Source organism: Ochotona princeps, chromosome 15 (genome assembly GCF_030435755.1).
Source record: "Ochotona princeps isolate mOchPri1 chromosome 15, mOchPri1.hap1, whole genome shotgun sequence".
In the NCBI taxonomy this organism is placed as follows: Eukaryota; Metazoa; Chordata; class Mammalia; order Lagomorpha; family Ochotonidae; genus Ochotona; species Ochotona princeps.
Genome location: NC_080846.1, coordinates 2825789 through 2839644, shown reverse-complemented (window position 1 = coordinate 2839644; position 13856 = coordinate 2825789). Strand labels below are relative to the sequence as shown.

Sequence of the window (13856 nt, the reverse complement as noted above, 5' to 3'; positions counted from 1 at the left end):
TCACTCCATGCCAGACTGGCCTTGGCTGCCATCTCTGCTTCATGCCCACTCACTCCGGCTCATTTCAGACCCAACAGCCCCCAATGTGTAGATCCAGCACCCTGGACTCCCTGCTTGTAGCCCCTGGGCCTCCTGCTCCCATGGGAGCACCTACGGCTGGCATCTCTGGCATGGTACCTTCTGGGTGGCCCAGGGAGCGGGACCTTGCAGGAGGTGACTCCTCCTGCTCCCGCCCATCCCTGGAATCCGGCCCGCCCCAGCCCTGCCATAGAGAAGCCTCCTTTTTTGTCCCTTCAGCTCAGACCAGCCATGATGCAGACGGGCAGCAGCATCCCATGGCTCGGGACTTGGGGCCGGGAGGTTCATCCAGACCCCATGATTGGCATTCCTCCCCGCCCTCCAATTTACAGATAAGGAAACTGAGGTAGGGAGAACTTAAAGAGCCTGTCCCCAAGCTGCCCAGTCAGGGGAGCCTGGGAGGACGAGGATCAGAGCGGGGAGGGCTCTCCAGAGGAACTCACAGGCACTGCGGGTGAGGGCTCCCCGACAGAATGAACACCTACTTTGATGTGGCATGTGACAAGCAAACACAGCATCTCCTCCACCTCTGACCTGAGATATTCCAGCAGCCAAGGACCAGCGGGGTACTGAACGCAGGGTGCCAACTCTGTCGCTGCCCGGCTGTGTGGCCCTGCATGAGCCCTGGGGCCTCTCGGAGCAGGTTCTGTCCTGAAGTCACTGGTTCAAGCACACTTCCCAGGGTCAGGACATGGGCACCCGGGACACAGGCAGTGTGCACACCTGCGCTGCGCTTCCTGCAGGAGCCCCTTCCCTCCCGCTGCCAGGGGCTGGGGCCCTTGTACCTCCAGCCTCCTGCACAACAGTGGGTCCTCAGGTGTGTGGCACAATGCAAAGTGAGCGCCCAGCTGGACCGAGTGCCAGGTACTAGAACGTGGTTACACTGCTGATTATGAGCGAGGACCCCAGGGGCTGGCCCAAGGATGGAAAGACACAGCCCAGCCCGCCCCACTGCTATCAAAGTGACTTAGTGCCCCGCCAGTTGTCAGAGGCTCAGCATGGCTTCCATAACACACTTTCCATAAACTTTCTGATGAGCCCTCATATGGATAGATTTCAAAGCCTTTTTCTCTGTTAACTGTATTTACCACAGACTCCTGGAAAGGCCCTTGTGCACCCAAGGGAACGGTGAGAACCCTGACGGCCACAGGGTCCCACAGAACTCTAGTTGAGGGCCCCAGGCTCCTGCACTGGCCTGGTATCTTCCGAGCGCAGGGAGTGTCCAGGCATGGGCTCTGGCCTCCCCACGGCGAGCCTGACACAGCACACCCCAAGGAAGGTCCTGTGCCTCTATGTCGCTGTGAACCCAGGGGAGAGGGTGTGTGTGACACGCACACAAGTCCTGATGGCCTTCTGTACCAAAGGCGGGGTGACAGGGGCTATCTGCCACTCCCCCAGAGGCCTGGATTCGCATCCCAAGGAGGACAATCTCACCCTGGGACTTGCCCCATGGCCCTAGCAGGCTCAGGTGGAGACTCCATGGGAGACATGGAGCTAGCTGGGGTGTGTCAACCCTCTCCTTTGCTCAGAACTGCAGGCTTGATGGGGGGGGGGTGGGCTGGCCCTGCTGTACTGGAGCCAGGATGAGGAAAGTGCGCCTGCACCGTCCCCAGCTTCCCAACGGCTAGGGATGCCCGCTGGACTCGCGAGACCCATGGGACGAGTCGCAAAACAGGAAGCCATCACTGGCTCTAGCAATCGGCTGGACTTGGTCAACTCCCCTGCCTCTGAGGGAAAGACAGCAGCAGCAGGCAGTGCCAAGCGCCAATAAAACTTTATTAGCACAATCAGGCAGTCCTAGTACACCAGCCCTGCCCTGTACAGTCCAGCAGGGTCAATGTCTCTTGGGAGCCGGCCACCCGTCTGCTGCAGCTCCTGTGAGGTCTCTGCAAATCTGAGAAGGCCAGGCCACCCCAGGAAGCCTGCAGGGCCCTGGGGCGGTGAGGGGTGGGCCCGAGGGTGCCTGGGGGAGGGGTGCTGCCAAGCGACTGATGCTAACACACTGATGCGGTGGCTAATTGGCAGCAGCTGCTGTTCCAACCCGAGACTTGTCAGCTGTGATTAAGCCGCGCTGCCTTCAGGCCAATCAACTTCAAAATTATGCAAATGGAGCCGCAGCCCAGACCACAGGGACAGCGGTGCCCCCTCCCCCTCTCCCTCAGCCCCGCAGGAACCCCTACATACTCGCCCACAGGCGGACAGCATCCCCACCCCCCGCAACGGGTCACTTCTGGGGGTTAATGTGTCTCTCGCCCACACACCCCACGATTGGCACTAAAGCAACTGAGTTGGTAGTGACCCAGTGGCCACCCAGAACCAGGCTGGACCCACATACTGCTGTTGGATGTGTCGGCTACCCCAGCCATCAGCAGACCTCTCTTATCCATGGTGACAAAACAGACCCAGTCTTAGAGGACTCCAGCAGGGAGCCCTGTTCCGGGACCACACACCTGGTACCTGCTGTGCTCCGCAGCCCAGGCCAGGCTCAGCAGCCTGGGTGAGGGCTCTGGCATCACAGGCAAGGGCTCTGAGCTGGGGCACCAGCAAGCGGAGGAGACTCAGTGACCTTGGGGGGCCCATTCTCCCCCAGACCTGGGTGTGGGTAACCTTGGCAGCTGGAGATCTACTCAGATGGTCTGCACTTAGGGAGACCCTGAGCTCCGGGATATGGGGGTCTACCAGAACCTCAGCTGCCCCGAGGGCAGAGTACACACTCTGAGCCCCCAACCCAGCCACTGGTGAGGAGACCATCGCAGGGGTGTGGGCTGCGGGGCCAGCCTCTTTCTCACTTGTATCTTCCACCTGCCAAATACAGCGCTCCGCCCGGCCCACAAGAGTCCATCTGCAGCTTTTAAAACAACGAACAACCTTTCTAATGGGGAGAAAAACGCTGAGTTTCACAGCCTGGCTTGACATCTGGGTAAACAGAACTACAGAGGTCTAATTAGTGCGCTGCTTCTGGGGACGGCCAGCTCCAACTTCTGGGGAGCAGAGAGGCAACATCAAAAGCGTGCAGGAAACAGCTTCGTCGGCAGGAAAAGCCGGGACGTCCAGGACAGCACTCCACAGCGGGCTGGGTGCGGGGCCTGCAGCTCCAGCTCACAGGCCATGGACAGTGTGGGCAGGGCCTGGGCCCCTGCACAGGAAACCAGGGACAAACTTGCTTAGACCCGGGTGTCCTCAGAGCCACCAGACGTCATGCTGGGCACATGGGGCAGTGACCCTAAGAGGTGCACGGTGGGGGGCAGTGCGAGCCTCGCACGGGGACAGAGGCCATCGCTTTTGGGGGTCCCAAGGCTGACAGGTGTCAGACCTGGGACAGCACCCAGGACTCTGGCTGTCCAGCCTGGGGCAGGACCCCAACGCTGGCCACTCCCTACACTGTCCTCCACTGGACATGTGGGGCTCACAGGACCCCACCTGCCGCAAAGTCACACCCTCCTCCCGGGGTCTGCTGGGAGGCTGTGCACAGGTACCTGGGACAGGCTGCCCATCTGGGGGCCACGGAAGGAAAAGACCTATTGTGTGCACACCTACTGTGTGCCCAGCACATGCTGGATGCTTTGCAAACACTCTCCCGAAAGGAGGGGCTCCTGCTCAGAGCGAACCAAGGCCCAGAGGGGTCGTGTGTGGAGGAGTCCAGGGCCACACAGCTGCTGACGGGAATTCCACAGCAAGCTGCCTTCTTGGCCTTGGGCCTTGGGGGAGAGGGCGGAGCTGGGAGCTGCCACTCTGATACCAGGCCACTTCTTGTCCCCTCAACTCCCTGGTGTCTCCAGAACTCCTGTTTCCCACGGCACTGGCGGTCCCCTCCAGCGACATCGGAGACTCCCCAAGGGCCCCCAGGGGTCACCTCTCTGGGGACAAGGGACCACATAGGAAGCTGGAGCTGCCGCTGCACTCGGGTCCTCCCCCTCGGCTCTGGCCTCACGCTGAACAGGCTTATTTTAAAACAATCAGCATTTGGCTCCAGTCGTGAAAGATGCCGTGTAGGAGTGGTGTTAGGAGGAGTGGGGCAGACTGTGCCCAGGAAAGAAAGGGGTCAGTGGCGTGGGAGGCCCCGAAATGTCTCAGCCCCAGAGATTAGGGTAGGGGGGCGGGGGAGCACATTGCGTCCAAAGCCACCTGCACCACCAGCGGATGGAGTGGCCACCACAGGTTCTTCTTCCTCCGGTCCTTCCCTCCCCCCATTCTTGCTTCCCACCCACTCATCAATCACTTGGGCAGGAGACTCACCACGCACCTGCTGCATGCCAGTCAGTCCGACTCCAGGCCTGCCCTACTCTGGGGACACAGCAGCGGATGGACAGGTTAGCTTCATCCCTGGCCATCCCTGGCCAGGAGAGGAGCGGGAGGGAGGGGTGTTTCTGCCCAGGAGGGTCCCTGCCCTCAGGGTGCCTGTCGGAGGCTGAGGGTCCTGCTGGGCACTGGCTGCCTCGGGCTGAAATCAGGGTGATGCCCCCTCTGAGCCCCGCCCCCAACCCCGCCCCAGCTGCCGGGCCATGACTGGGGGGCAGGAGCAGGGACTCGGGGTGGGGGCAGTGAGGAGGCGAGGGCTTGGCCACAGCCTCGGACAGGCCACAAATGAACTCCGGTTCATCCTCTCCCTGGCTGTGCTGGAGGGAGAGAAAATAGCTTTCACACTATATTTTCTGATTTTTTTTTTTCACTCCACTGCTTCTAAATCGATCCAGAACAGATTGTCCAATTGTTTGAATTTCAAGACAAGAAGTTTCCTAATCTTTCTCTCAGCCTGCCCAGAATTCTGCCAGGCCCCTGCCCTCCCCTGGTGACCGCAATGTCTCATGCTGGTCCCGTCTGTGTGGCCCAGGCTGCCCTGTGGACCCGCAGGAGTAGGCAAAGGGCTGGGGGCTTGTGTCCCAAGGCCTGTCCACTGCTTTTCCAGAGGAACTAAGCTGGCCTGGCACCTTGGGGGCAGTAGAGCCCCCCGAGCCATGGGCATAGCCTGCTTCCTTCTGCCCACCAAGGACACACAGGGGCCGGTCACAGCAGGTGTCATCTCAGGGCCTGGCCACAGTGCTGCCCTGGCCACAGTGGTGGCACATGGGATATCGCGGCTGGCCACGGAACTTGAAGAGCAGAGGCTCAAGCCTGGGCCTCTGTTCACTCCATTCACAGCATCCCAGAAAGGTCACACCAGAGCGTGCCAACAGAACGGTGCCCCCTGCCTCCAAGGTCCCTACACCCCTCTGCTCGTTTAACTGGTCAGCACAGGGGAGCCACCTCCTCTGGGAAGGCCTCCTGGATGTTCTGCCCTTTCCATCAGGCAGATCTGCTTCTCGTCCTCTGCCAACATCTGCACTTGAGTCTTCCCTCTAGGCAGGGCCCAGAGAGCCAGGCCCAATAGGCGGCTGTGTCCACATCTCCCCAAAGGCTGGAGCCAGCCGGGCAGGCAGCCGCAGCCATCTAGGGGCCAAGAGACCTTGAGATGACATGTGCCCTGAGCAGATGGCCAGCTCCACCCACTGCTGCCCTCTTGGGGGTCCAGACCCTGCCTCCCTCAACCTCCAGGCTCCCTATGACCCTGCTGCCCCCGGGATGGCCTGCTGGGAACCCATTTTGTGGAAGAGAAAACTAGGGCAGATAGGAGCAAGTTGGCTGGGCACCAGGAGCGAACCTTGCCCTGGCACCTGCACCCTCCCCCAGGAGATAAGGCAGAAGCCACCAGGCCCCTTGAATCCCTCAGTGCCGCACAGCAGCCCCAGACCCGCCTACAGAGGCCGTGATGAGGACAGCCCAGGGCAGAGGGGCAAGCCTCGCCGTGACCTCAGGACAGCTTCCTGTTGGCCCTCCCCAGGCCCATGCCTCCTGGAACCCCAGCAGGGCACAGGCCCATGCTATGCCATCCCCGCCCTGACCGCCGTCCCCAGCACCTGCTGGACCAAGTCAGAGCAGTAATCCCACCTCTGCTGCCTGTTCCCTGCCGTATGTGCCCACGACCACTCCAGCCCCACGTGCGGAGGCCACAGGCCGAGCTCAGCATCACCCGGCTCCAGGGACACAGGGAGCTAGGCTCTGGTTCCACCCGTGGGCATCCCCGTCAACACGCAGGCAGGGGTTCTCCGAGGTAAGGCTGGGCCCCGAGTCCTTGGCACCTTCTGAGAGGACCCAATCTCAGGCCCAGGTTGTTTCCCAGTGACATCCATCCATTTGCCGTCCATGCTAACGACATGCACCCCTCCCTTTCTTCCTCCTCTCCTTTGCGACAGATCCGTCTACAGTACGCCCAGCTGAGCCAGGTGCTGGGTGCAGAGCTAACCAAGAATCAAACAGCCTACACCCTCTGCATGGCACTCAGAAAGGTGTGGTAGTGTGCCTGAAGCTGCTCGGCCAGTAGGTATGCAGGCTGGCATCTGGTGTGCTGGTAGAGCTTGGGGGACATCAGTGCAGCTGCTGGGGCACTTGGCAGTCCCTGCCTCAGGTCCTCACACATCTACCCATCCCTGTCGTCAGCACCATCTCTTCTGAAAACAGTGACACCGGGGTGCCCAGCGGTACATTGCTGGAGCTGGCTGCGGCTCAGCAGCAGAGCTGGATTGGCACCCAGATGCCAGAGCTGGCTCCTGCACCCCTGGCTCTGTGGTTGCCATGGTGCTGGCGCTCTCATGGTGTGTTGCCTGCTGAGACTCAGTTATTCCACACGTGCCCCCCAAGAGGCCCCTACCCTGGGATCTGGGGTGATCAGAGTCTGCTCCTGTCTGGGTTCTAGAAGGGGCTTGGGCACCAACCAGGGTGGTGCCAAGAGCGTCACGTGCTAAGCAAGCAGTTAATGCAAAATGGCCACATCCAGTTCTCACGACAACCCACTTTGCAGGCAAGGAAACCAAGGCTCTGGAGTGTGTTACAGAACGTGTTCTAGGCTGTGGGGTGAGGCCACACAGAGGGGAGAGGCTCCTCGAGTCCAGGCTAGCAGATTAGCTACTCTGTCAACCTGCTCCCGGAAGCCGAAGCTGTGCAAACAAAGAAGCGAGCCCATCGCGGAGGGCGCATGCCGGCCGCTGCTGGGCAGAGGGCTGGACGCAGGCCAGGTCCTGCAGGGCACCATGGTGATGCCGCCTGCCTGCCAGCGGGCAGAGGAGGCACCCGCTGCCCCCGCCCCCAGGTGTAGAGTCGGCAGCTGTAGCGCAGAGCCTAGGAGGCCCGGCCTGTGCTGCAGCTGAGGATGGGGGTGGGGGTAGGGCCTGGGGGTCGCAGCAGCACCAGGGGTTCTTTGTTTATTTTCCAGAATCCGCAAGGGAGGTCTTGCTTGCCTGCCCTCCCAGCCTCCCAGAGCATTCCTGACCCACAGCCCAGTCTGGCAGGGCCTCTGGCCACCTCATCAGCCACCTCAGGGGCTCAGCGATAACCTGAGAGGGAAGAAGGCAGGGACCTGCCCTGGGGAAGAGAAAATAATGAATACACCTGAGTTTTATAAAAGTACGTGTCAGGGGCCACTGGCTTAGATGCTTGCATCCCATATGGGAGCTAGTTTGAGTCCTGGCTGCTCCACTTCAAATCCAGCTCCCTGCTAAAGTGCTTGGGAAAGCAACAGAGAATGGCCCAAGTGCTTGGGTCCCTGCATCTGCATGGGAGACCTGGAAAAAGCTCCTGGCTTCCATCTGGTCCAGCCCTGACCACTGCAGCCATCTAGGGAGTGAACCAGCAGGTAGAAGATCTCCAAGCCTAAATTTCAAATAACTAAGTAAATCTCTTCAAAAAAAAAAAAAAGTTTAAAGCATCTGTCAAATCAGATTGAAACAAAGGAAGCTTAAGGTACAGAAACTAAAGATGCCCCAGGAATACCCTCTGCCTCCTCTTACTTAACACGCTCAGATCCTCAAGATCCCAGCAGGCACCTCTTCCAGGAAGCCCGCTGTGCCTCTCAAAGCCCGATGCTCTTTTGCTCCCCTGCCCTGACTCTGTCCCTGTACTCTGGACTGTAGCACACGGGGCAGGGCAAGGCAGGGCTCAAACCCACGCAGGGTGCCCGGCTGGGCACCCGGCTGCAGAGCCACAGTCTGAAGGGAAGTGCAATGTGTTTTCCAAGGGTCTGTACATCCTGCTGCCCGCACGCACACAGCTCTGCTTACACAGGCAAGCAGCCGGAGCGCTGGCAAATCACCACGTGTCCCTAACACGCCCGGGGAGCCTCGCGGGAAACGTTCACGCTGGATTATGAAAGGGATTTGCCTTTATTTTTAATTTGTGCCGATATCTCAGCAAACAGCACTTTATTTGGAGCCCCTCATGTGGCAAGGAACTGGAGTCTGGCGCGGGAGACAAACTTTGCCAGCCCGATGGCACCGGCCGGCCCTCCCCACTCCGCAGCCGCCAGTGGTTCCCTGGGGGTCTAGCTGGGCTGGAATAAGCAGCTTACACGGCCTGCAGCTGAAGAACATGCTTTGTCTTATTTTTCAGGGAAGAGTGAGGTTTTAAAAATGTGCTTTCCCGTGCACAGGGCTCCGTGGAGAACCTCCAAGACTTCATTCAGTGTTAAATGGGTGTCAATTGGGAAACACACACTTTATTTCTTCATTTCCCCACTACGGAGGCACACAGTGTGCAGGCGGGCAGGCGTGTCTGTGGGTGCGGCCAGAGGGGCTGCCCGGCCCTGGGGAGGGAGAAACTTGCACCCTCGGCTCATGCTGACTCACGGAAGTCGGGAGGCAGGCATCCATCAGACCAGCATGGAACAGGTGCTGAGGCCAGCTGCATAGGGCACACCTGGGAGCCGGTCGGTCCGCCTCTTGCCAGCCCCCTGGGCCTCTGGGCAGTGTCTACCCCGTCTGGCCAATCCACACTGTGACCTGGAGCTTCTCTGAGTCCCCTCCCACACCCTGCCCCCTGGCCTCAAGTCCCCCTCCATACACAGGAAGCAGATACACCTCACCTCCCTCCCAGCAGCGCCTCTGGGGGTTCCCTCCCATGTACCTCATAGCACCCACCCCTTCCTGTTTCGGTGGCACCCGGATCCTTCAACTCCAGCTGCTAAGAGAGAGAACCCGGGCTTGGGGTGGCGGGGGTTGCAGAGAGCAGGCAATCCGGATGGCCAGAGCAGGGTGTTCCAGGCACTTGAGATGCAGCCCCTAGCTGCTGCGCCAGGCCAGAGCATGGGCGGGGCCATTGCTGCAGGAGTCACACACGCATCCAACAGTCCAAGCCCCAGTCATGCCAAGGCTGGGGCTGGGCCTGAGTGGGCTCAGGGTCTCCCCCTGCAGGCAGGTCCCATATGGCATAGGGGTTCCCTGAAGGAACTGGGGACTCCTTCCCCTGCCAGCTCCTGCACGGAGGGAGACAGGCAGACCCGCATGGTAATGGCCCTGACGTCTCCGGGAGGTCTGACTGGGGTGCGCCAAGCCTGTGTGGCCTCAGAATGCCACGCTCTGGGCCTCAGATGGGCCACGCTCTGGGCTGGCCCCAGGAAGTGGGCAGGACAGGGTTGGCCCAGGAGAGGCCCTTTCTCTCTCTCTCTCTGAGCAGCAGTAGGTGCCCAGCTCCCAGACAGCCTGGGGCCTTTACTGGCAGCAGCAAACCCCTGCTGTGCAGACACGGCTTGTGTTCACAGATTGGGGGGAGCGAGTGGCCAGACTCCAAGTCCATCTCTGTCCTCCCCTCTTCCACAGTGTGACCAGTGAGGACACGGGGCTAGCAGGGGGTAGTGGCTGCCCTGAGACCACAGCTAACTCCTTGTCCCAGACTGTCTCGTCCTCCACTCTCAACCACAGCCTTCCCTCCTGGGGGCTCGGGGAGCTGGCGGCCTCCACTCAGTGTCCTTCCCAACCCCTCCACTGCAGCCCCACCTTCCAGCCCTCAGGCAGACAGGTGCCACGCTCCCAGGCATCTGCCTGGGGCACCAGTACCTGCTACCTCTTTTGGGTCTCTCTGGACTAGGCCTTCCCAGCCCAACCCCTGACCAGCTCCTTGCGTCACTGCCTCCCCACCGCCTGCCCCAGCCCCTTTTCTTCATCTGCCCTGTGGGAAACTACCCAGGGCAGGCCCTCCAGCAGCAGCAGCAGCAGCAGCCGCCAGCCCAGGGGCTCACTGAAGCTGGGGACTGGAGGATGAAGGGACATCCATGTGACAGGTGACAAGGAGGTGCCTGAGGTGGCTCCCACGTTCAGTCCAACAACCCCCAACTGGCGCCTACCCCTCCCAGCCTGCCCAGCTGCCCTGATAAGCTCCAGGCCAGGCGACCCAGGAGTTGGGTGGACACACACACACATGCGCACACACACGGAGCACTAAGCCAGACAGACCCCGTCCCTCCCTGCTGTGCCCAGGGGGCCGGGGACTCCATGTGACACCGACAGGCTTCAGCTCGAGCCACCAGGGCTGGACAACTTTCCAGGCACGCTTGGCTGCAGGCTCAGCCTTACCAGAAACCTGACCGGCTGAGTGGGCTTCCACGGCTGAGACGCTGGCTCTGAAGGACACCCCCAGCCAAGGCTCACTGCCTGCCCTGATTCCCAGCCACAGGTGGGTGGTCAGAATCAGGCCAGGACAGGGACTACTGGCAGGGGAACACCCCCTGGTGTGTCCCTATAGAGCTGACCTCCCCCCCACAGCCTCCCCAGCACAGCCCAGCGCAGGAGCCACAAGAAGGCCGCCCATGGTCCCTCGGGCAGCACAGCCCTTCCTGCTGCAGAAGGACAGGCAGCTGCCCAGGGCCGCAGAGGCCCCCAGCACCCAGCTGGGCCCCTCCTGCCTTGGCAGCAGTCCTGTCCACCCCACGGACCAGGGCAGGAGGCTCCAAGTAGTCAAGAGCCTGGCTCAAGGTCACACAACCAGGGAAGGGGGTTGGGTGGAGGCCATCCCTGGATTCCTGGCCCCTTCTGCTCCCCACAGCCAGAGCTGGGGTTCCCCAGGTCAGAGCAGTCGCAAAGCAGAGGGCTTAGAAGGCTGGGAGGCGGGGCAGCCTTCGAGAGGCGCTCACCCTCTCTCCCAGCAGATTATATAACTCCCTGCTCTCGACCCATGCCCCGGAGGGGCCAGCTGGCAGGTGACCCCGCCCACTGCCAGTCTGGCCCCTCAGCACAGGCAGGGGCTCCCCAGTTCTTCCTAAAGACGCAACAGGACACTCTCCCTCCTTTTCTCCTCTGGCTGAGTTACAAATACTAATGCTAATAATGCTAATAATAATAATTAAAATAAATATAACCCAAAGGCGCTTGGGGTATCGTTACCATGGTAACCACTGGCGCTAATGAGGTTCCGAGGCCCCGGGCCGCCCAGCCCTGTGCGCGGGATCAATATTGATTCGGCCCTGGGAGGCGGTGGCGGCGGCGGCTCCGCGCGGGCACGTGGTGGGCTGGGACCCAGGGGTACGCACTTGGAAGAGGGCCTTTCCCATCCATCCATCGCGCCGCCCATCTGGGACCCCCGGAATCTGCCGGGACGGCAGAGTGGCTCGGGAACCCTGTGCAGCGCGTACAGAGCTTCAGGCTCGCTGTGCTCCTGGACTCGGTCTTGGAAGCGCGTCCCCAATCGGACGCCGATTCTGGTCACCGCGTCCCAGCTGCTGCGCCCGGGACTGCTCCACGGGGCCAGGTCCCCTGCTCTTCGGCGTCCAGCGCTCCCAAGCTTGGTGAGCCCTGGCATGCACCCCAAAGCCAGGGCAGGGCTGTCCCGCACGATCCCTGCTCCCAGACCTCCTCGAGTCGGTTCTGGCCCCTTTCTAAAGCGCCGGGACACCCCTCCTCCCCAACAATGCACCTTACCCTCTTCTCCCAGTGCACCCGAACCCCTTCTCCCGAGCCCTAGAACCGCAGACCCCGCCCCCTGGCTCCCCGGGACCCTCCTTCGTCTCGAGCTTCCGCCCGGCCCCTTTCCCCCGAGCGCGGACCCCGGCCCGGGGGCGCCCCTCCCCCGCGCAGCCCCCCAGGCTCGCCCGGGGCGCAGCTCACCTGGTGCCCGCCGCTCTCCTGGTTCCTAGCTCCGCCGCCGGGAACCGGCGCCAGCGGGAGCCGCCTGCTGGGGCGCGGGGGCCGCCCACGCCCCCGCGGTGCCCTCGCAGCCGCAACAGTTGTCCCGGTTCCGGGGGCTGCCGGGACTCGGGGGGCTCCGGGGTTCCGGGGCCGGCGCCCGGAAGGGGCCCGCTCCTAGGCGCGCCGGGCGCGGCGCGGCGCTCGGGCTGCTGCCGCTCGGGCTCGTGGTTCCGCGGCCGGCCGCATGCCCCGCGCCGCCGCGGCTACTCGGCCGCCCGCGCCGCCCGGTCGGCCGCCAGCCCCGCGCCCCGCGCCGCGCCCGGCGCCACCACGCTCCTGCTCGCCGGGCCCTGCGCTCGCCGCCGCCCGCTCCACTCTTTGCCGCGCGCTCCGCGCCCTCTGCCGCCCCCTGTCCGCGCTCGCGGCGCCCCGCCGGCCTGGCCTCGCCGCGAGCCGGAGGGAGAGCGAGCGAGCGAGCGAGCGCCCCTCGCCCGCCTCCCTCCCCCTCGCTCTCTCCTTATCTCTCCCCGTCGCGGTCTCTCTCGGCTCGCGCGCTCGCTCTCGCTCCCTCCTGGTGCCTGCCGCGCTTAATTGTTTCCTGGGCGATCCCGCTCTGCCTCATCCTGTCCCCGCAGCCTCTTACTTTCTCTTTTCCTTCCTCTCCTATTCCTCTTTTCCCTCCTGCTTGAATGCCGCCTCTCAGGCTCGGGCCTCCCGGAGCCATGAGGCCCTGACCTTGCCCGGCTGCAGCCTCGGTGGGCTCCCTTGCACGCCAGCAGGGTCAGTGTCCGGCCTGGGGCAGCTGTCCTGGACGGACTGAGCACGGACCCCGTGTGGCACAGGGAAACAAGCCCCGGGATGGGCAGGCTCCCACTCTGGTCGGGCTCTGGCATCCAGTGCCCTGCAGGTTCCCGCAGCACAGCCCTCCGGGCTTCCCTAAGACTCCTTCTGCCTGAGTGAAGGGGGCGTGCCAGCGTGCGTGAGGATGGCAGGGTCGCGGCCTGGGTGGCAGTTGGAGCTACACTGAGGCCTGGCCCCTCAGCTGCAGTGTGGCCCGCATAGGTGTTGGTACCTGTGAGCCAGGTGCTGCCCAGTAAGGAAGGAGAGGGGGTGGGGCTGGGTCCTGGGAGAGCAGCTGTAAGACACCTGGTCGCCTGGAGGTCGTGCGGGCCGGATTCAATCTCCCTCCCCAGCTGACAGATCCCGAAGCCAGCCCAACCTCGTTCTGCAGGTCAGGGTGAGATGATACAGAGGAGGGGGTTGCAGGGTGGGGAGCCAGGCCGTGGTCCAGGAGGGTCAGGCCAGCAGAGGACACGCCTGGTGTGAGGGCTGACCCTGGCATGAGCCCCCTGGCTGGCAGGGTTTGCGTCTGTGCAGGGCGGGCTCTGAGGTGGCAAAGGCGGGGATGGTATGGTCGGGCTGAGAGAACAGTAGGCAGGTGGGCAAGCAGGTAGCCCCTGTCTCTAGCTGGCAAACAGCAGGCCCTGGAGCTGGGAGTCAGGTTGCATGGGGTGCCTGCCCTTGGGGTGGGGTAGCATCCCACCTACCGGGAGGCCCAGAGGGCCAGGAACAGGTGGTGGGAGGTGGGGCTGTGCTGAGAGGGGCCGTCAGCAGCAGGGACCAGGAGGTGCAAGGGGGGAGGGGAGGTGGGCACAGAGGGAGGGGTCACAGCTGCCGTGAAGGGTGTGTGTGGCGGAGCTGGGATGCGTGTGTCGGTATGCGTGGGTGGGTGGAAGAAGCAGGCATCTCCCTTTCCTGGGCAAGAGCGTCTGGAGTCCCCCGCGGGGTGTGCTGTGCTGTGCGGGCACACGTGTGTGTGCAGTGGTCGAACACATCTCACGTGAGAGGCCTGCG

General features: G+C 62.6%; 1 protein-coding gene across 5 annotated transcripts in view; it reads right to left on the bottom strand.

The window, feature by feature from the left end:
* The window catches only part of SHISAL1 (shisa like 1), a 72710-nt gene that overhangs the window by 31726 nt on the left and 27128 nt on the right, over positions 1–13856 (bottom strand). The window contains exon 1 of one of the 5 annotated variants that reach the window (XM_058673584.1): positions 12738–12761. The exons of 2 other annotated variants lie outside the window; for them this stretch is intronic. The gene's annotated coding sequence lies outside the window, so the exon portion shown is untranslated. Of the gene's footprint in view, positions 1–4321; positions 4397–11981; positions 12359–12737; positions 12762–13856 lie in introns of those variants that run through there. 2 more of the 5 variants (XM_058673583.1, XM_058673582.1) reach the window with 2 other exon arrangements.